The following is a 21,523-nucleotide window of genomic DNA, read 5'->3' on the forward strand; positions in this document are numbered from 1 at the left end:
GCTAAGCCCCGCATTTGAGACCGCAACCGTAAAAATGTAAGCCTGTATGCGGCCTGTGCGGCCGAATTTATGTCGTCGCTAGGGCAGTTAATTTTTACAGGCAAAGGAATATGGTTTTAACAGCCAGTGTTCCCATTCTAGGGGAGTATTTTTCATAAAAGCAAACTGGTTTGAAGCTGCCAGTACCTGTACTATTAGAGCTCTTACACACGAGCAGCACATTGACGACAGCAAAGGCGACCGCAGTCGCCGTCACTTGTCGGCAGCTAGCTGTCGACGTGCCCGCAGCAAGCTGTCGACACGTCGACGTCTGCCGTCGACGAGTCGACAGCTTGCTGCGACGACCATGTCGGCGTACGTCTTTGTACAGGAGCCAGCCAGTTGAAAATGGATTTCATTGAAGAAACACTGTTGTTGCATTTACTCCGTCGTCGTCGACGAAAGAGAAAGAACCGGTCATTGTGGGTTTAAGAAATGTTATTGAATAGAGAACGAGACTACACACACCGACGCCCATGCTCTATTTTTTAATGTTTTATTATGGTAGCCTTCTAAATTCGAGTTCCATATTATTTCACTGTTTTTGACAGCACTAATTTTTTAGCAATTCCGAATCAATTTGTTTTTTACTCGACGAATGGCAACACACAAGCCGTGTAAAGCCAACAAAAGGAAAAAAAAAAAAAAAACAATTTGTTCGGAACTCATTAGGTGTGCGTGTAAGCTCCTGGACTACTGACAGTTGACCTTCAAAATGGCGGAGGCGGCTAGCTGTCGCCACCTGCCGGCGGCAGCCGCGAACGCGTCGACAGCACGTCGGCAGCATGTCGACAGCTAGCCGTCGCCTTCTGACGTCGACTGCAGTTACATGCGTCGACAGCAAAATGCTGTTCGTGTGTAAGAACCCTTACTTATTCTGTGCTGCCAGTTACATTTTGACGTTACAGTCGCCAATGTTTTTTATCTCGAAAACTGTTTTTATTTTTATTTTTTTTAAACATACCAAGCGAATTGAGAACTTTTTGTTGAAGTCGGTTAAAAAGCTCCAAAAACGCTTTATTTGAATGACTCGAGTCTGAAAGATGGCATTAAGTTTTCCTTTTGTATTCTTATATTAGTGGGCAATTGTGGGCAGTAAAATTGTAATTAATTTAATAAATAAAGTAATATTCTAATTTTAAAACCACACAAAATAATTTAATAAACCACACATTTTTTTGTTTCAACCTACAAACTCAAAACCTCAAAGATTATAAAACATGCAGAAGTGACAATAGAATGCAGAGCATTTTAAACGTTAATAATGCCAAGTCGTTCGTTCGGCGAACACGGTTGTAAGGTTTAACGGCACAATTAGCAAGGACCGGAGGGACTATTCTACCTCCCAAGGAAGAATGGGAGGGCAGGGCTGTATAGTGACAGCTCTTGGTCGGTCGAATAAAGAAGGTATAATACATACAGTATAGTAATGTAGCCAACCCGCAGAAGTGCTATTGTTGGAAATAGGTAGCGAACTTGTTTTGATAATGAAAATGGGGTGTGGTAATGTTTTTTCTGTCTGGTAATTGTATTTGTGAGAATCTCACCTTAAAATGTACAGTATTTGGTTTTAAGTAATTATTTTTATGGTCGTTGACATCGGTCAATTGTTAATAGTCATAGTTGCAGAAAAATTTAATCTTGAAAGATCTGAAACATTTGCTATGAATTTGAAAAATTATCAAGTTTCAGACGAAATTGTAAGTCCGTATATATATCTACAGTTCCTGAAAAATGAGACTTAAGTGTATCATATTCTTAGATCAAATCGACAAATACAACACAGCAAGCACTAATAACAATACTTGTTTTGATCATTTTATCATTTAAAAACATATTTTGCCACCCCTGCCCCTTAGGGGTGCGTCAATGCAGTAAACAAGGTGACTCGTACTTTAGAGTCTCAATGCTCCTTAGAAAGACCTCTTTAAGCCATGGATTACACCATGGGACTCTGAAACCGTGTAGACATTTGTGTCTATTGTTTGTTAACAACCTTGCTTAGTATTCTGAACCTACTCCACCAATATTGCATTTAGCTAAGAATGATTGATGAATGAAGTAAGATTTTGACCCAAACCTGTAATATGCTTTTTTTAACATTAAATGGCCGAATATTGGGCTGAATGAACCCTCTATTATGAATAAGAAAATGTCTTGGTCAAAAACTAACAAAACTTCAGAAGAACCTAAAATTATTTAATCTAAAAAATAGCACCATCCATGTTTAATTAATTATTACAAGTTGAGTAATAAAACACATTTGACTTATTTTGACATCTGTCAAAAGAAATAGGTTTTCTATTAGTTTAATACATTTAAATCTGTATTTTAGACTGCATTTGGGCATAATCGCCTACGTCATATTCCTTTACTATGTGCATATCCATATTATTTTCGACATACAAATTATATTGAGTTGTCGTAAACATGTTCTGTAGAGCTATAACTACACCATCTTGTGGTACCCGACGCACAGCATATTAGACTACACATTTTCATTGCAAAACAGCTCATATTCCAACTAGATAAGACGCCACAGTGTCAAGCTTGAGGTGCTCTACAACGGTTCGCTTCGCACGTCACTCAACGACATCTCACGCGGCCCGCCCGGGGTGGCGTCGCAACAAGCGGGCCAGGAATAGGGCTGGCAAAAGACATTTGAATTTAAATTATTGCTCATAAAGCAGAGGCGTAGCTAGGCAACCAAAGGCACTGGTGCAACATCTTGGGGCTGTAACTAAACTGTTTATAAAAGGTGGGATAAGTTTTTGGCTAGAGGTTTGTCGTCCAAAAGCTCATTGAACTTAGAAGAATAGAATCGCCCCGTTAGGCTGGTAGTTAACTTAGCCACTGATTAAACATAAGAGGGACATCATTTGCATGAAATTAGGACTGTTCGTTGTGGAAATCCTTGTGCTTTTTTGGAATGACGAAGCCTTCCCTACCAATTTTTTAAAACAGCAGACAGTGGCGACTGAAATTTCTGCAGTTTTATTCGCACTTGCCAAATTTAATGTTAGTCTCTTTATCTTTTTCTTCAATCGGATTAACTAAAAGCTCACTCAAAATCCACATCCCTTCGCAGAACATACAATCACTATTTTCCTCATATTTTCTACCTACTAATCCATCATTGACCTCAGTTCAAAACAAAAGTGTGCGATCAGCCACCCTATTCTAATGTGGGTAGGTGAGGAAATTCGAATTTGGAATATTCCCCCTTATTTAGCAACAGCCCTGGGCGAGCAGCTGGCGGGAGGGGGCGGAAGTGTCGTGCGTGCGATTTAATTCCATCGCCTCGCCCGGGACGGAGTCGAGTGCTCCGTTGACGGCGGTAGGGATTCTCTAGAGACAGAAATATCGATATCGATGTCTTGATTAAATGTTGGTTTGGTAGGGTTATGAAATGGTCTGGTTCTTTATGTTCGTAAAGAAACCATTGAAGAAGCATTGAAGTTTCGCCGGATTGCATTCTCTACCAGTCTACTTTGAACTTTAAAGTAATGCAAAATATGAGAGTCAATAAGAAATTGGATTGAGTAGTCAGTACCAAATGCCCTCTGCCCCATCTAGGGGACATAGATCATTAAGTCAAGTAAGTCGGACAGTGCCAAAAGAGTAATAAATGAAATTGTACTAAATTAACTACTATTTAAACCATGCATAAGCAACAATTAAAAACTCTCACCCAAATTACTCAATCAAAGGTTGTATTGAAAGTAAATAAAGGGCTACAGTACAGTTCGGCAGAAAATACACTTTTGAAGTGTTTTTAGCGACATAGCGATCTTGCCTTCATTCATCATACCGAATCATTTCTCTTCTTCTCGTATATTTCCAAAATTGTTAAAATTATCGACAACATTCGAATATTCCAAACCTCCATCCCTGAGCGCCGTGAAAGGCAGTCGTGGCGGCCGACACGGGCTCGTAAAATTGCGAGCCCAGGTGATCCGGCGCCGCACACTGGCACCGCTACCAGCCCTACTTGTTGTCAGGGTTGCCAACTGTTTTTGAAATATTCATTTCGATAAGATTTACTTAATATTTTCAGTATTATTAATTCATTAATCGACCATCGAGAGGTCAACTTTACCTGCATATGCAGAGGAAGTGGAGTGGAATTCGCCGCTTGTTTCGTGGTTCACAAAGTAACACTTGTCTCCAAGACCTTTTTTATGCACAAAAAAGCAGTTATTTGACAATGACACCATTTGAATATGACGATGACGACATGATGTTAAGCGAGATGCAATCCAGGATGGTTTAAACCTGCCTTGTAAGTGTCTATAAACTATGAAGAGACCCATTAAGAACTTCAGACAGAAGACGTAAAATCATCAATAAGTACTTCTTTCCTGTCCTAATTGAAGTTCAGGTGAGATTGTGTATGATATGTAGAGCCAGATAATTATGAGAGTTCTGCGATACATAAAACACATTGTTGTGCTAATAGCCACTTTATATCGGAAAATATAGTCAGGTACAGTTTCTAATTATCTGTCTTAGTCCACAACATGCAACTCACACGTTTGAGGCAACCCTGAACTAACATGTATCGGTATCAGAGCCCACATACAGTATACGAGGTAATATATTCGTCCGTACACCATACTCATACGTGTGTAGAAGCACGCTGAGACGCCGCTCAACTTATGTTCGCCTAGTCATCTAGGTGTTTCAACCTAATATACGAGATGCTATTTACTATGCTATGTTATGTATGTGTTCACTTAACATATTACTACATATCTTTGGAGGGAGTTGTTGAGAGAATGTTCGTAGATAATCTTGCTGGAGTGGAATTAGCAATCAATTTGAGGTTACTCAGGTGTCTATGAGTAAAAGAAATTAATTTAGACACTTTATTATCATTTTAATTTAAATTAATATTAGGTTTTTCAAAGCATTACCAGATTTACCAATAGATAGTGTCATAAGGCTATCGATAGCACTCGAAGAAACGTAAATAGCGGCAATATTTGGTAATTACTGATAATTTTCTGAATCTTTTTCTTCATCTACCTACACACAGCAAAATTTCATCAATACTCCTTGTAGTATTTAATATGTATTTAGTAAATTTTACATTGTTTTCTTATTTTTGTAAAAGTCTTGTAATGCCGCAGGGATCTAGAATTTTTCATTTAAGTCACATCCTTAGGTACCATCCTTAGTTGTTGATATACGCTTCGCAAGCTGCTACATCATTTATAACGCGCAGCCACGGACTGGAATTCCCCGCCTGCGACTGAATTCCAAATTTATAGAACCCGACGCCTTCACCACGAGTGAGCAGGTTTCGCCTATGCTTTCTGCATTTTTGTAAGAAAAGAGACACAATGAGAGTAAGCAAGTAATGAGTGTTATTGACTCTCGTTCCCAGAAATAACTGGAGGGGCCAATTGAAACATCATTCATCGGACATCTATGTAAATTAGTGTTTGCCAGACTAAATTAATCCATTAAAAATAAAATACGGCAATAAAATTGCTTCCTGCCTTAATTTTCCAAAATTCGGTATCTGACATCACCCCACAAAAAGGGGATACTTACTATTAACGGCGGTAAGCAAAGAAATATTTTGGAGGCAGACAACAAAGCTGTGACGCAACGGAACAGATAAATCCGCCAGAGCGCGTCCTGGCTCGCTAATGACGTGCTTGTTGCCGCCTCGCGCCCGCCATACTTCAGACCAGGGTTGCCAGACTTGCCAGTTAATAATAATAACCGGGTTATTACAGAAGCGATATATTTTAGCTCGTTTATTACAACTCTTGATTCATCCCCAAAAACAAAATACAATCAATCTGTGTTATCTTCATATATAATATTTTGAATGATGATACAAAAATTGGGGTTAAAGAAAGCAACAGTTAAAATCTACTAAAGAACTCTAGATTGCTGTATCATTTTTACATACTTTACACATTTTTTATTATTTTGATTTTTGTTTTATTTATTGAACACTAACAAGGTTACACCATTACGAACTAAATAACGAATAGTAATAACATTTGGTTACATAGTATTACACTGTATTTGAATATACTAAAGGTCACAAACAATTATTAAATAAAAAAAAAACAGAATAACAGCTGACAACCCTAGTCCTTCTCCCGCGTCGCGATCTCTTTCACCAACCATTGCTCGTGCCTCCCGAGCGTCCCAAGGACGACTCAAACGACCCTACAGAAATAGTAGGTACATTTCCGCGGCAATATTGCGGATTCAAAGCAGTGTGACTTCTGTGCGCTACGCTATCATTATTATTTACTTGCGCCGTTACTGGCGGGAATTAGTTGGAAAGATTTTAGACTGAAACTTGGAATTTGGAGAACTTTGCTACTACGTCAGAAATCGCGGGTTCGATTCCTGCACATACAATATTTGTGTGGAGATTTGGGTGATTCTTATGTAACTTTATCATGAATTTTCGAAGAAAAAAGAGTTTTAGTTTGTCTAGTTCCCTCATAGTTAAATATTATCTATTGTGAATTGTGAAGAAAAATAAATATTTTTACCGACTTCAAAAAAGGAGGAGGTTATTGTTATTATTTTACAGAAAAACGAGGTTTGCTTTATTTGGAAATAAATGTCAGGTGTGACACTGTGTAAAATATGCTGGGACACATTGAACTATTGACTGCGGGCGGACGCGAACTAGCTTTTGTGACCCATCGTTAATTATTAACCGGGGTTCAATGGCGATATTATTTACAATGCTCTTTATACAGGCCATCAAATATTGTTTGTAACCGATGTTTCGAATAATGTTAGGGAACATTCCGAATATATTATTATTATCTTCGATCAATAGTAAGAGCAGAGTAAATACTTTGGTCCAAATAGGCTATTTGTGTAGTTGCTGCCATAATATTTTTAACTTGTGAGCATATCCCAGGACATTTCGTAACCATAATTTGGTTCTTTTGATCTTCTTCTAAATTATTTGGTTCTTTTGATTCTTCTAAAATAAAGCTAACAACGCAAACATTTAAAACAATCTCTATCACTTGATTCTTTCAAGCCAAATTACTGAACGGATTTTGATAAAAACTTACTTATTACAAATATTGTATTTTATGAATAAAGGTTTACAAAATTATAACAAAATTGAGTTCATTGGGAAAACTACAACAATTAAGTGTCAAGTAAGTTACTTGGTTCCGAAGCTCAGGGCAAAAGCTAGTGTGAACATAAATCAAGTATGGCGGCGGCGGTCAACAAAAAAAAAGCTGGGTGACGACACGGGCCGACCGCGCGGGTACCAGGCGCGCATAAATCGCGGGAGCTGGCGAAATGCGCGCCCGGCGGCATGTGGGCACGGGTGCGTTTACACTGAAAGACTTGATAGGATAAGATTTTGTTTGATTCGAGTGTAAAAAAGTCGATCCACGTTGACGAAATGAAAAAAAGAAATATAATACTTGTAGAAGACATCCAGAGGGATTCGAAACAGGGGTTTCGAATGCCAAAGCAAGGCATTCAAAAGTCCTCGGCTTCTTAATCGTATTTGTTAATAAGATTAGGTACCACTGGATTAATAAATATGTCCTTCCCATTTTATAATGTAAGCTTTCTCAAAGGGTCTCCATAATTAGTAATCTTAGCGATTTTTTCGAGTCTTGTTTAATTTCGCCTCCTACACAATAAATGAAATTGATCTTTCGACTCAAACTAAACATGTTTTTGGTGAGTGTTAAATCCACATGGCATGACTCTATCTAAAATATACTTATCAAATAATTATCCCCCAAAATAGAGTATCGCCTGTTTTCCACCAAGCCGCAGTGTGAATCGGTCCGTCTGTTTTCCACCAAGCAATCATCGGTCGGTGTAAACTGAAAGGCACCGGGCATAACGGGCCACCCGGGGCGGCCCGTATTGTGCGGGCTTACCGCCTTAGTGGCTCTGCGCTCCTGGTGCTTCTGTTCCGAAATGTCATGACGGAATGTCCATGTCATCTTTGTCCGAAACATGAAACAAAATTACTTCCCAATTCCGAAATTGGTAATGATTTTGAATAGGGGAAATTGGGGAAAAATTATCTTCTTAAAATTATAAACGTAAAGTTTATGATTTTGTATTAAAATTAAATAAAGAATACGTTTTAAGTAAATACTCGTAGTATTAGTTTTTATTATTAGTTTCCATTATTCTGTGATATTTAGATCTCCGAAAATGCGTTCTTTTTACAAGACTGATTTCCAATATTACATTCCTGCAAATGAAGGATTGGCGTTTGCTATTATGACATTTCAACTGTAGCAAATAACACGAAAATTAAAACGATTTATTTATTACTTTAGTACAAACTAAACGTACAAAATATCCATTCATAATCCGGCTAACGCGTTTCACTACACATGATAATCACGCGAGCGGGGGTGGTGTGTGTTAATATTTCATGCGTTCTGCCACCACGGCCCGGGGCGGATCGCGTGAGGTGCCCTTCGTAATTACCACGCAAGATGAGCGTGGGCGCGTGTTGATCGCGCGATTGGCGCCAAATGAGCGGGCGACGGCCATCTTGTGGCAATTGACAGGCGAGGTTGGATTGGAGGTTTTTGACGCGGGGTGACAATGTGTGTTTTTGATTTAGGCTTTTTTTTATTATTTTCTACATAAATTGTACAATATAAACGTTTTTGTTAAAGAATTATCATCAGAGAATTCTTCAAGCGTTAACTGTAGTGTTAGATAAAAGTTGTTGCTAAGTCAAGAGTTTCCTATTTGTATTTCAATACTCTACATTTACAAAGACGAGGGTCTTTTATTTTTAGATTCTAACAACACAACTCATGACTTCCAATTCGTTTTCATTTGAAGCGAAACTACCAAAGCCCTTGCTATTTTAATTAAAAAATTGTAATGCGTCGAATCGCCGTAAACCGATGATATTTGCATAAAGGGAATGTGTCAAGCAGTCCCGTTCAACCCCAGTGCCATGAACATTTAAGTCCCGCGTAAAACGCCCTCCAAGTCTGCCGGTGGCATTAAAAACTCAGTTTTTACTGGCCATCAAGACGTCTGGTATCGGCCAACGTATCTACCCCATAAACCGCGCCAACAATTCAGCATCGTAAAACGGTGGAATAGGGTTGCTAGGTACGATAAAACGAGATTTCGGACAGTCAGATTTTGGGCCAAATTAAAACGTTTACCGTTCACAAACGAGAAAAAACTTTCAACAATTAGTAGTACGAGTTCATCGTGTTAATCTTGAATCTCATTAGAGAGTACAGTTGGGTAAGTTACATTAAACTAACATTCGTAATAAAAAGAAATATCTCAAGTAACTTAACTTTCAGGCGACATGGAATAGGAAGTAAAGTTGATTTGTACCTGAAAACAAAAGAAAAACACATGAGCTTTAAGTAAATAATAATAAGTGTCTTACTTATGTGGTAGATAGAAGTGGAGAGTCTTAGCACGGCAGCTTCCACTACTTTTGGGGAGACTTGACTCGCACCAGTTGTATTTCTGTATAGTTGATTCCTTTAACCACTGAAATTTTCAATTAATTATTATTCTGTAAGAAACTTTCAGTTCATAATGCATAACTGAAACGTGTAAGTACAGTGGATTTCGGATATAACGACGATGAACAGTGGTCCCACTGTGATTGCGGCGTTATATCCGAAAGTCGTTACATGTAAATGTAAAAAAAAATACAGACACGAACTATGTACATTATTATTACCTTTATCATTCATTAGTTTACGATTCTGAAAACCATTCACTATGCCCTCAACATCTTATTCCCGCCCACGCTCCGCTCACCACCATAGCCACAACCTAACCCCGTAATGGCGCCGCCCGCCGCCCCGCTCATTACCGCTCGCTGATTGATTGATTCATTCGCGCGATGTGACGATAAGTGTTCGGTTTAGGCTGTTATCAAGTACTGCGTTACGGAACTTGGCTTTGCTTGCTTGGCTGTTGGATCAACGTGGAACTCCATCTGGTTAAGTCCTGGTAGTCATTTCAGATTGCATCTTGTCGAGTTGTATATCGTAAGGTTCGAAAGCTTTCGTAGAAGCGTCGTAATGTCATCAAGTATTTCAAGGGCCTCTTCAAGGCAAGAGTGAATAGGCACAGGGCAAGTATTTTACTATCCTAGAATGCATTTTACTTAACATCAATGCGCTGAGCGTGAATTTACATCAAACGTACTCACTAGTGAGCGCGTTAAAAATGTGTAAAATTTTAGTTCCTGAACGTTTCCGCTAGGGGCGCTGTACAATCCGTCATACAATGCGCTCACTAGTGAGCGCGTTTGATGTGAACTCACACTAGGCCCTCAGGTGCGATTGCCGTCAAATACTTGTTTTGTGCTGCATAATAGTTCACAATAGTTTATCTTAGAACAAACCGTGTCCTGCCTTCCCGTGCCCTGTCAATCGAATGTGCAGTCACGAAAATATCATAATATTAGGAAGATGCGACAGTTGGTTTAATGTGGCGCCATCGGTAAATCAATTCAAAGAAATAATCACTAACTTTAGCAGAAATATAATACCTTCCTACAAACCTACAAGAAAACTCGGGTTTCCTAAAAACATAACACCACCACCAATATATAGGCAAGTGGGTGAGAAGCGTGAGCAGCTGACGACTGAGACAAGCGAATTAACGGGACGCGACGCGAGGGCGGCCGGCGCCATTACCGGGGTGGACTGAGGTGATGGTCATGAGCGGAGCGATGAGCGATTTGAGGAGTTGGTCGGGTAGCAGCATAGCAGGCAATACGGAAGGGGAATTTGTAGGCATCGACATAATTAATTATCTTATATTTTCCGCTGGTTAATTATCATACTAAGACACGAATGCCAACATAACTAATTAAGATGTATAAGAATTAAGACTATTTTATTATTAAAGCAGTGCCTACCAGACAGAAATTAGACAAGAGTATTATTAGTATTATTGTGACTTGAACTAACTGCGAATGATAATTTCAAATTCAAATGATTTATATTTATGTACCGTTTCCAGGGCATCTATACATCTCAGTTTTCTACAATACACATTTATTCAAAAGACAACTCTAGTAACAAGAAATCCTTAGTCACCGGTCTGTAGCACCACCAAGTCAATAAAAATGTTCCATCAATGCTCTTTAATTACTACAAGGCCATAAAGATACGCTTGTATTCAAGGAGCGGGAATGGGCCGGAGGGAGAATAACCGAGGTGTCAGATGGAGGGTACCGGCCCATTACGCAATGAGGCCGCTGCACTGTGATGAGAGGAGGCGGATATTTGCAATTTAAAAAGAAAGAATATGTTTACGTTTACCATCATCGAAAATGTATTGCGAATGCGATATTAGAGACGACGTCTGAATTCGCAAGTTTTAGCTCTGATTTTTCAATCGTCAGAAACATTTAACTGAAGAATAAGTTTGGCAAATTGACAGTTTCAGTATGGGAAATACGTCAAAATGACGTATTTCTTCAGTTAAAAGATATCTGAGTATTGAAAAATCAGCGTCAGAAATCTGTGTCAGAAAAGCATAGAAACGAAAAGAAAGCCTCCACACTAGCACACATTTTTATTGAAATAAATGAAATAATTTGCACAAAATGTTCATTACATCATATTTAAGTACCCTAACTTAAAAGACTGCAGACAGACGAGATGGCACAAAATGAGACAAATGAGAGAGACTGCAGACAGAGTTAGGAAGAACCCTCAAAATGCTGGCACACTATCCGCCAATACCAACAGCAAGTCCACACCCAAATACCGTTTGTTGGGAACACGCAGCTCTTGAGTCTTCGACACAATGCAGTGTCATGTTCCTGCCGAGGCCTCCGTGCCTTCGGTGGCACTCAGATATGGAAATTATCCAGTCGGCTTACAAGAAAATAATTTTACCGCGAAAATACATGGGATCGATCTGGCACGCAAGATTGTTAGCACTTAGTGCAAGATTTTTTGCGATATTTTTGCAGACGAAAAACGTGAAAATTTATGTTGAATACGGAGTAGTTATGGGAGTTGGTGCCGGCAAAATTCATACGTTTCATAATCTTGGCACCGACTCCAAAATTATCAATCATATTAGTAATTCGTCGTAATAAATAAGTAACTAGTAATTATTTTTATACTTTTTAGGTTTTTAGTGCATGGTTTTTGAGTCTTGTTTTATTTTGTTGTTAAAATTAATTTTTAAGAATAAAATTCGTTCATTTTATCTAAACAAAGGCCAAAACAAAAGTAAAAAAAATATCCGCAATGAGTAATGACATTGTCGTTAACACCCCTGATTATCTGCATAATATTTCGTATTAAAAGAGAGCAAATGAAACCATATTTTTCTTCGGTTGACGGAAAAGTGACGTTTTATTCTTTTATTTTAAATTACTTTTTTCTGTCCTTGACATGCTGCCACCACAGGCATTATTAATACAGAACTACAAAACCTTATCCAGTAAAATCTAGGTCTCTGGTAATAATAAGTTTAATTAATTGAAATAAATTTAAGTTTGTTAATCCATGAAAAGAGGTACCAGACACCCAGGTTCCACACATACCTACTAATCCTAAGTGGGTAATGGAAACAAACAATAGGAAGATATTTAAACGAATATAAACCAAGTCCCACATACATAGTAACTATTGGTAAGTACACTCTTGACTCTAAATTAATACAAACAATATACATACATATTAACTTAAGATAATATTGAAACTTAGTAGGTAATAAACTTAAATAATTAATCAATTCCATTTATAGGTAGTGGACAAATGTTGTTGAACGCGCGTTTGATGACTCCCCCTGAAGTGTGGATCTCCGCAACCCTCGTGACTCCGTCCTTCCCCTTGCAGCAGTTAACGATGCGTCCTAGCTTCCATTGGTTCGGGGGCAGCCGGTCATCCTTCACGAGTACGATGGTGCCATCACGTAGACTGATGCCCTTTGAGCTCCTCCACTTGGTACGGGTCTGCAGAAGTCCAATATAGTCCCTCGACCAACGCTGCCAAAAGCTTTGGTACAGCTGTTGCAACTGTTGATAGTGTGTCAATCTGCCCATTGGCACGTCTGTATAATTATAGTCAGGTATCGAAATGGGTGTTCTGCCTATCAAGAAGCGGGCTGGCGTCAAACAAAATATTTCATCATTAGCTGAATTAGGCAACGGACACAAGGGCCGAGAATTAAGAATGGATTCTACTTGAGTGAGAACGGTTGCGAACTCCTCAAAAGTCAACAAAGAATTACCTAATACTCGTTTCAGATGGCATTTACAAGACTTTACAGCCCCCTCATGCAACCCCCCCATAATAATATGCGGGGTGTAACCAGGCAGATATTTCCAGATAATCCCCTCACTAGCGCATGAGGTTGTAAACTCATCCAAGCTATCTCTTAGAAAATTATACAATTCCTTAAGCTCATTGTTAGCTCCATGAAATGTTGTGCCATTATCACTCAACATTTCTTTTGGTTTTCCCCTACGGGATATGAATCGTTTAAAAGCCGCGAGAAAGTTATTGGTTTCCAAGCTAGATACCAGCTCTATGTGAACAGCCTTGGTTGTTAAGCACACAAATACAGCGATATAGCATTTACTTGCCTTGAATCCTCGTCCTCTCCTGTCCCTAATATGAAATGGGCCCGCGTAATCAACGCTTGTCAATATAAAGGGAAGTGCAGGGTTAACTCGCGATGGGGGTAGGTTACCCATAATCGGTGTAGTTACCTGAGGCTTAGCTCTGAAACACGTCACACATTTATGTACTATTTTATTTACTAGTTGCTTGCCGTGCACAGGCCAATATTGCTCACGTATGGATGACAATAATAGTTGCGGGCCTGCATGCAACAATCGCTTATGAAAGTCAACAACTATCAACTCTGTAAGTGGGTGGTGACGTGGTAGTATTATGGGGTGTTTCTTATCGTAGTTGTAGTTAGACTGGCCTAAACGACCCCCCACACGCATAACCCCCTCGTCAATAAAGGGATTCAAGGACAATAAGTTCGATGACCTCGGTAATTGTTTATTTTTACTAAGTAAATTAATTCGGTAGCATACGACTGAATCTGTGCAAATTGTATTAATTTGATTAAAGCATCGTTCAACTCTAGGGCTGACAATGAAGTAGTTAATTTGTTTTTTGGATCTCTACAATTGAGAATGTTACTAGGTATGCAAAATCACTTGAAACCTATGTTACAGTTAAGCTTTTACATTTACAAATACATTAGTTTTTATTTCATTCAAAAATACCCAGTAGTTATGATTTTATAGGCATTCAAAGTTCGCTTAAATATTGAGTCCCGCCGACGGTCACGTGACCCCGTGTGACGTACATTCACAGCGTCCGCTCACTAGAAAACGGATATAAACATACTTAAATAATTTTTTTTTGTAAATACAAACTTATTATACATATTAACACCCAGACCCATCACAGAAATTAAAATTGAACCAAACCCAAACTTGATGCGATTGTGTCGTTTTATTGCGAATTACCTTCCAGCTCCATCATTAGACCCCGATTACTATATAGAATTAAAATACTCATCAATACAAAACGAACGAGCCCAAACTCGATGCATTTAAGTCGTTTTATTATAGAGTTCCTATGGCCACCTTCCAGCTCCATCATCAGATCAGCTCCATGTCATCATAATATTGCATGGTCATCCAAATCACATGTGTTTGCGAAATTTCAGCTTAATCGGTTGCCTGGAAGTGGGTCTTAATTCAGTTTGCAAGATTCCACCCATACAAATATGAGCCAGTCGTTGTAATATGACGTCACGCGCATAAAATGGCGGGCCGGCCGCCGCCCGCACTTTTAAAATTCAATATCTTGGAAACTAATTAACGTATCGAAATAATTCTTTCACGTGTATTTTTTATTTTTAACAGAGAATACAGAAAGCTAAAAAACAAAATTAGTGAACATTCTTCATTGTGAATAAATCTTAACACAAATGCAAAGCAACGATTTAACTTCTTGAGGTTCGACCAACGTTCAAACAACCTGTTATCAATTGTATCACTAGAATTGGTAGAAACGTTACAATTGGTTGTGTTTAAAGTCTCATCATAAGAATAGGGTTGTAATAGAATGTTCTCTGGAATCGTAGGCTGGGACAACCATGCGGGGCCCTGCCACCAAAGGGAACACGCTGGCAGTTTATCTGCCTCTACCCCCCTCGACAGCAGGTCCGCAGGGTTGTCACTCGAGCAAACCCAGTACCAATCCTTCGTATTGGTTAATTTATTTATTTCAGTTACTCTATGTTTGATGAAGGTTGACAATTTGTCCGATTTGGAATTTATCCAAGCCAACGCCACCCTGGAATCTGACCACAAGAATATGTTAGGTATTTCTTGTTTTAGGGCATCATTAACCTTGTTGTATAATATGGCTAACAATAAACAAGCACGTAATTCTAATTTCGGTATTGTTTCGTTTCGCGCAACCCGCGACTTCGCGCAAAGCAATCGTACAACCACGTTACCATGCCTATCAAGAGAACGTACATAGATAGCCGCGCCATAAGCGGTCAATGAACTGTCACAGAATCCGTGCAGCTCCGCCTTGATGTAATCACTGATAAGGACAAGTCGCGGAATAACTATTGAGTTTACATAATTTAATTTGTTATAAAATGATTCCCATTCATAACAAAACTCGTTAGGTAGATTTTCGTCCCAGTTAATTTTAATTTTCCATAAACGTTGTATGAAACATTTCGCAATTATTATTAAGGGCCCTAACAGACCCAAAGGGTCGAAAATGGCAGAGGCTATAGATAAAACCTTCCTTTTGGTTAAGTCGGTTGGTACTGGTTCTACTTGTAACTTATACCGTATGCTATCGTCATCATTTGACCACGCGAGTCCTAATACTTTATGTGTACCTGACCCTAGCGAAGTTAATTCGTTATTATCGGTAGGTGCATGCGTAGACTTTCTAATATGGTCCACTACAGTTTCTGAGTTGGACTTCCATTTTCTTAGGTGAAAGTTTGCGCCTTTCAAAATGTTATCTATTTGAACGGCTGTTTTGGCTAATTCAAGGTCATCGTCCTGACCATGAATCAAATCATCCATATAAAAGTCTGAAATTATAACAGAAGAAGCTATTGGAAATGACTTTTTGTTCTCGTCTGCGAGTTGTTTCAAACATCGAGTAGCCAAGTATGGCGCACATTTCAAGCCAAAACTAAGCGTAGTTAATTGGTATGTCAGAAGTGGCTTGTTTGGGTTATCACGCCAAAATACACATTGTAAGTGTTGTTGTGTTTGGTCAATAAATATGTTCCTATACATTTTTTTTATATCTGCACTAATAACATATTTGTGTTTTCGAAATCGTATCAAAATATTATCCAAACTATCTTGGTCCATTGTACCCTTGTGTTGTATGTCATTCAAAGACTTTCCACTACTGGTTTTACAGGATGCATCAATAACTACTCGCAAAGGTGTTGTTGTTTTTTGAGGGTTCAAGACTGCGTGGTGAGGTAAGTAATTACAAGGCTCAGAGGTTGTTTTCTCAATCATATGCCCTGCATTTATAAAATCGTCCATGAACTCTACATATTTATCTTTAAACTCTGGATTTTTCTCAAATTTAGATTCTAGTGATCGAAATCGTTTGTATGCAATTGGTAGAGATGACCCGAGACTTGTGACAGGCTCCTGAAGGGGCATTTTGACAGTGAAATTACCATCAGCTGTTCTTGTGTGTGTCGCAAAGACATTTTCACAATATGTGGTATCATCATTTGGAGATTTCATTATCTGGTCACAGTCTCTCAAAAAATTATTTGAATTAAGAGTGAAATTGCATCTTACTTGTAAGGGTTTGTTTACTACAGAGACGCAGCCTGAAACGTCGGGGTCACCAAATGATTATCTGCATAATATTTCGTATTAGAAGAGAGCAAATGAAACCATATTTTTCTTCGGTTGACGGAAAAGTGACGTTTTATTCTTTTATTTTAAATTACTTTTTTCTGTCCTTGACAACCCCACTCTCCCCTACTGAGTCTGAGTAGGTAGGTAGTACCTTTAAAAACTCAAATAACGAATGCAATCATTAAAAATTACTCATTAACACAGAGCCCGGTCTACCAATGATTGGATCGATCGCAATGAGGTTTCATAATGAAATCTGAGAGGGCTTTCCTTGTTTTAGCGCAGCGGCCAAAATTATCTATATGTTACGGTCAAAGTGATAAATGTGAAAATTATGAATAATCGCCGGTTATTATGAATAATTACCGCATGATTTGGTAAATGTGATTAATATGAGGTCATTTATGTGTGTATAAAACTAAATAGGCGGCTTAGGGGTGGCCCAAGGGCCACCCCCGCCGCACCTTAACCTATTTTTCACTTTAAATCAAAACATTATGTTATAGGCATCATATAGAAAAAGTAATATTATGCAAGAAACATTCCAAACTCATTATGCCAAATTATATTAATATATGATATCAAAACGTTCAAAAGTTTGGCTGTACACGAACATGTACACAAGATGTTGTTCTCTTTTATGAAATTTGTTAGTACTAAGGTTGAATTATTAAATAATCACCGTTAAATGTGATTAATTTATCACTTTCACCGCGACTGTCGGGAATTATTCATAATAACCGGTTATTATTAATAATTTTCAATTTATCACATTACCCGTAACATTCGCACGTTCATAATCAAACTGTCACTATACAAAAAACTCGATTTTTCAGGAAAAGCATTTGAAATGCTCAAATTTTAAAACCTTTGCAAAATGAGCAAAATGCTATTAAATGTTTTGTTTTTTGTTAAATACCAGTAGTGGCTTGTTTGGCTTTTACGGAAATATAATTATCTTTCAAATTATCATAATGGTTTATTTAATATTTAATTTTTTCCCTAAAAATAGTGTCACTTTTCCACTAAAATTGAGACAGTGACAGTTTTCAATTAAAAACATGTTAATGTTGTATTATTAATTCCGGTAGAAATGTCATTATTTTCATATAAATTTGACGATGAAAAATTTAAAAATGATTATTATTAAATAAAACTAACATAGAAAAATCAGTAATTTTAATGAACTTAAAACTTAATAATTTGGATTAAGTGGTACCAATGGTAACAGTAATAAATGTAAATTCTCGATCAGAAATAAATACGTTACACACATGAAATTACTATAAAATTACACCACATAAATCAATTTCTTAGAAAATAAGGTACTCTCTTGTTCAGGCAGCCTTTAAACAACAAGAACTTGATGACCTCGATGAACTTGACGAACTAGATAGTGATTTTTCATGGGAAAAATTCTCAGAGAAGTAGGTTTAAATTCTGGATCATTATCCAGCGGCCATTACCTCTGCGAGCTATGTGCCCTGGCCACTGCCACTTGATTTTAGCGATTCTGCGGGCTATGTCGGTCACTTTGGTTCTCCTGTGGATCTCTTCATTTCTGATTCAATCATGTAGGGAAACTAACTGAGCATCGCACGCTCCATCACCTTTTGGGTGACCTCTCAGATTCATAAAATATCACTGGCAACACACATGATCAAACTTTTGTCTTGAGGCACTGCGGTATTTCGGACGTGAGAATATCACGAAGCTTCCCGAACGCTGCCCAGCCGAGTTGGATTGACGATTGACCTCTTTCTCGAAGTTGGACCTACGTAACTGGACTGTTTGTCCCAGGTCAACAAACTTTCGAGTGTAGAGTCTCCAGACAAGTGGATACTACATGGACATTTGACATGTTTTTTGTCTTGTCCATATTCATTTTCGTACTCATTCATCAGGCCCACTTGTTGAGAGGCTCTACTTAGGCCATCGAGCATTATGCCTAGATCTTCCACAGTCTCAGCCATGATTACGACATCGTCCGCAAATCGAAGGTGGATTATGTACTCGTTGATATTTATGCTGAATCCGCTCCAGTTCAGAAGTTTGAAAACATCTTCCAGGGCGGTGTTGAACAGTATCGGAGATATGACATCTCCCTGTCTCACCCCTTGCTACAACTGGATGAGTTTCGAGTCCTGATCCTGGAGACGAACCGACATTGTGGCGTTTTCATACAAGCCTGTCAACACTTCGATGTATTTATAGTCAATTTGGCACCGTTGGAGAGACTGTAGCACTGCTCAGATCTCGATCGAATCCAAGGCTTTTTCATAGTCCACAAACGCTAGACAAAGTAGTAATTACCTTGATAATTTCTTTGATTTTACTAGTGTTTGGATTGCCTGGTGGCATTTTTGTTAGATAAAATTATAACTACTTAATCATTTATAAATCTTTCTTGTTGTTTTAATATTTCACTATTTGGATAAACACAATATTCTACGAAGTGATGAACAATCTTTTTAAAAATGTAAGAGAAATATTGTCACTTTTTGTTTTAAGGCGTTTTTCGTATTACTTTATTGTGACTTATCTTATGGTTTTGGAGTAAAAGCGTCTTTATGCTAAAAATGACGTTTTTCAACACAGAGTTTACATAACTATCACGGCGTGCCCGTCCAGATCCCGTCACTACTAAAAACGTGTCACTGTTACTCACAACAAATGCCAGTTTTCCCATTAAACTCCATAACGACACTAGTGATGTCTGCCGAACTATTTGAGCTTTAAGCGTGGGATTTTTACAGCATGCACTTTTCGCGGAGAGCTGATAGATGGCGTTGTTAACTCAATTTCTCCCAATTTCGTATAGTGACGGTTTGATTATGAACGTGCGAATATAAAAGAAAGTCGTGTTAGTTACACCACTTATAACTCAAGAACGGCTGAACCGATTTAGCTGAAAATTGTCAGGGAGGTAGTTTAGAGCCAGGAGAAGGACATAAGATACTTTTTATCCCGTTCGAAATTTAAAAAAAAGTCTGCTTATTTATTGCCATTAAGGCGGAACAAAGTTCGCCGGGTCAGCTAGTTTTTTATATGCTGATGACCAATGAGTGATTTTGATTAGTAACTTTTTGCTCTGTTTTGTCAATAATGCTTATTTATTTACCAAACTCACAACTCAAATTAAGTGTAGATTACTAGATTGTCATTAAATTAGATTTTATGTTTAAGCAAGCCAGAACCCTGAAACCCATCGTCGTTTCAGCCAAATGACGTCCACAGCTGGACAAAGGCCTCCCCCAAGGATTTCCACAAAGACCGGTCCTGCGCTGCCCGCATCCAGATACTCCACGAGCCACCAGATCGTCGGTCCACCTAGTGAAGTCCATAAATAATTCTTTTTATTTCCTATTTCTCGCATAAATAAAAATAAAAATATTACCTATTCCCTCTGCCATCGTTGCGGGCATTTTATCCTGCTCTACGTCCTGTCCCCTAGAGACTCGTGCTTGTGAGGCTGTGAGAAGCGAGAGGGGGAGTCACAATTACGGAGGCAAGTTTCCACAAGATATACTACATCTGCTTATAGTTTATGCCGCCCTGGTAGTTCGTGTATGAATTTAATCTATTATTTCATGGTCTATTTCACTTTTTATAATTGTGGATGAGACTGTTTGTATGAAATTATGAATATTAATGGAATTGGCCAAGATCAATACAGCATTTATCATGAATTTAGATTTTGAATAAATAATGAATGAAAGAGAACTTATTTTATTGTGCGTCAATATCACAGAATAAATAAATAAATAGTACCTATCCACAAAATAATAATAGCATTAAATTAGTTAATGAATAAGAAATAATATTTTAAAACATCAGAAACCATCATGTCTATTGAATGTTCATTGATTGCTGTGCTTCTGGAAGATGACGTCACGTTCTGTCATTTTACACTTGGCGTTTTATCTATCTATCTAAGCTGCTAGAGTCCCCAATCAAGAAAGAAAAGTACGAACGTGTATACTGTGTTACAAACCCTTATCCGCCCTTGTGCATTCGAAATGCGAAGGATTTGTGAGGGCGCCCCCTGGCGGGAGATCTCGAGATATTTGACAGATGCCTCGCTGGTGAGTTGGTGACACGACTCCGTAATCTGGTTGATATCCAGAGGGGAGTGATAGTTTTTATTTCGCGTTTCTTTTTTGTTTTCAAATTGACCAAATACCCGTGAATTTTCAATGAAAGAGCTGGGTATCAAAGATTTATCAAAGATTTCAATGCTATTTAGCTGACTAAAGACATGTTGCAAAATCGCCTAGATTCTTGCTACAGTCAACACAACCGTTCAGATTTTTTAGTGTTGTTACAATCACAATTACAATGTAAAAATAACATACGATGCACTTTTTACACGTGCAGGCTAAACGCACGGCAAATAGCTAATGGTGCTTGGTGCGGAAAGGTCATTTCAGCTAAAACCGCGAGTCGCAAAATTAATTTAGACCGCCTTTAATTCATGTACGCCTGGTAGCTTTGCTCGCACTGCGAATGGAGGCTTCTTGCTTGCGGTGCAATGGTTATTAATTAATAAAAATTATTTATTTCTATTAATAAGTTATTTATTTT

General features: G+C 38.3%; 1 protein-coding gene across 1 annotated transcript in view; it reads right to left on the reverse strand.

The window, feature by feature from the left end:
* Positions 1 to 21,523, reverse strand: part of LOC135083030 (uncharacterized) — a 104,887-nt gene that overhangs the window by 26,326 nt on the left and 57,038 nt on the right. The window lies entirely within an intron of this gene.

Source organism: Ostrinia nubilalis, chromosome 22 (assembly GCF_963855985.1).
Source record: "Ostrinia nubilalis chromosome 22, ilOstNubi1.1, whole genome shotgun sequence".
NCBI lineage: Eukaryota > Metazoa > Arthropoda > Insecta > Lepidoptera > Crambidae > Ostrinia > Ostrinia nubilalis.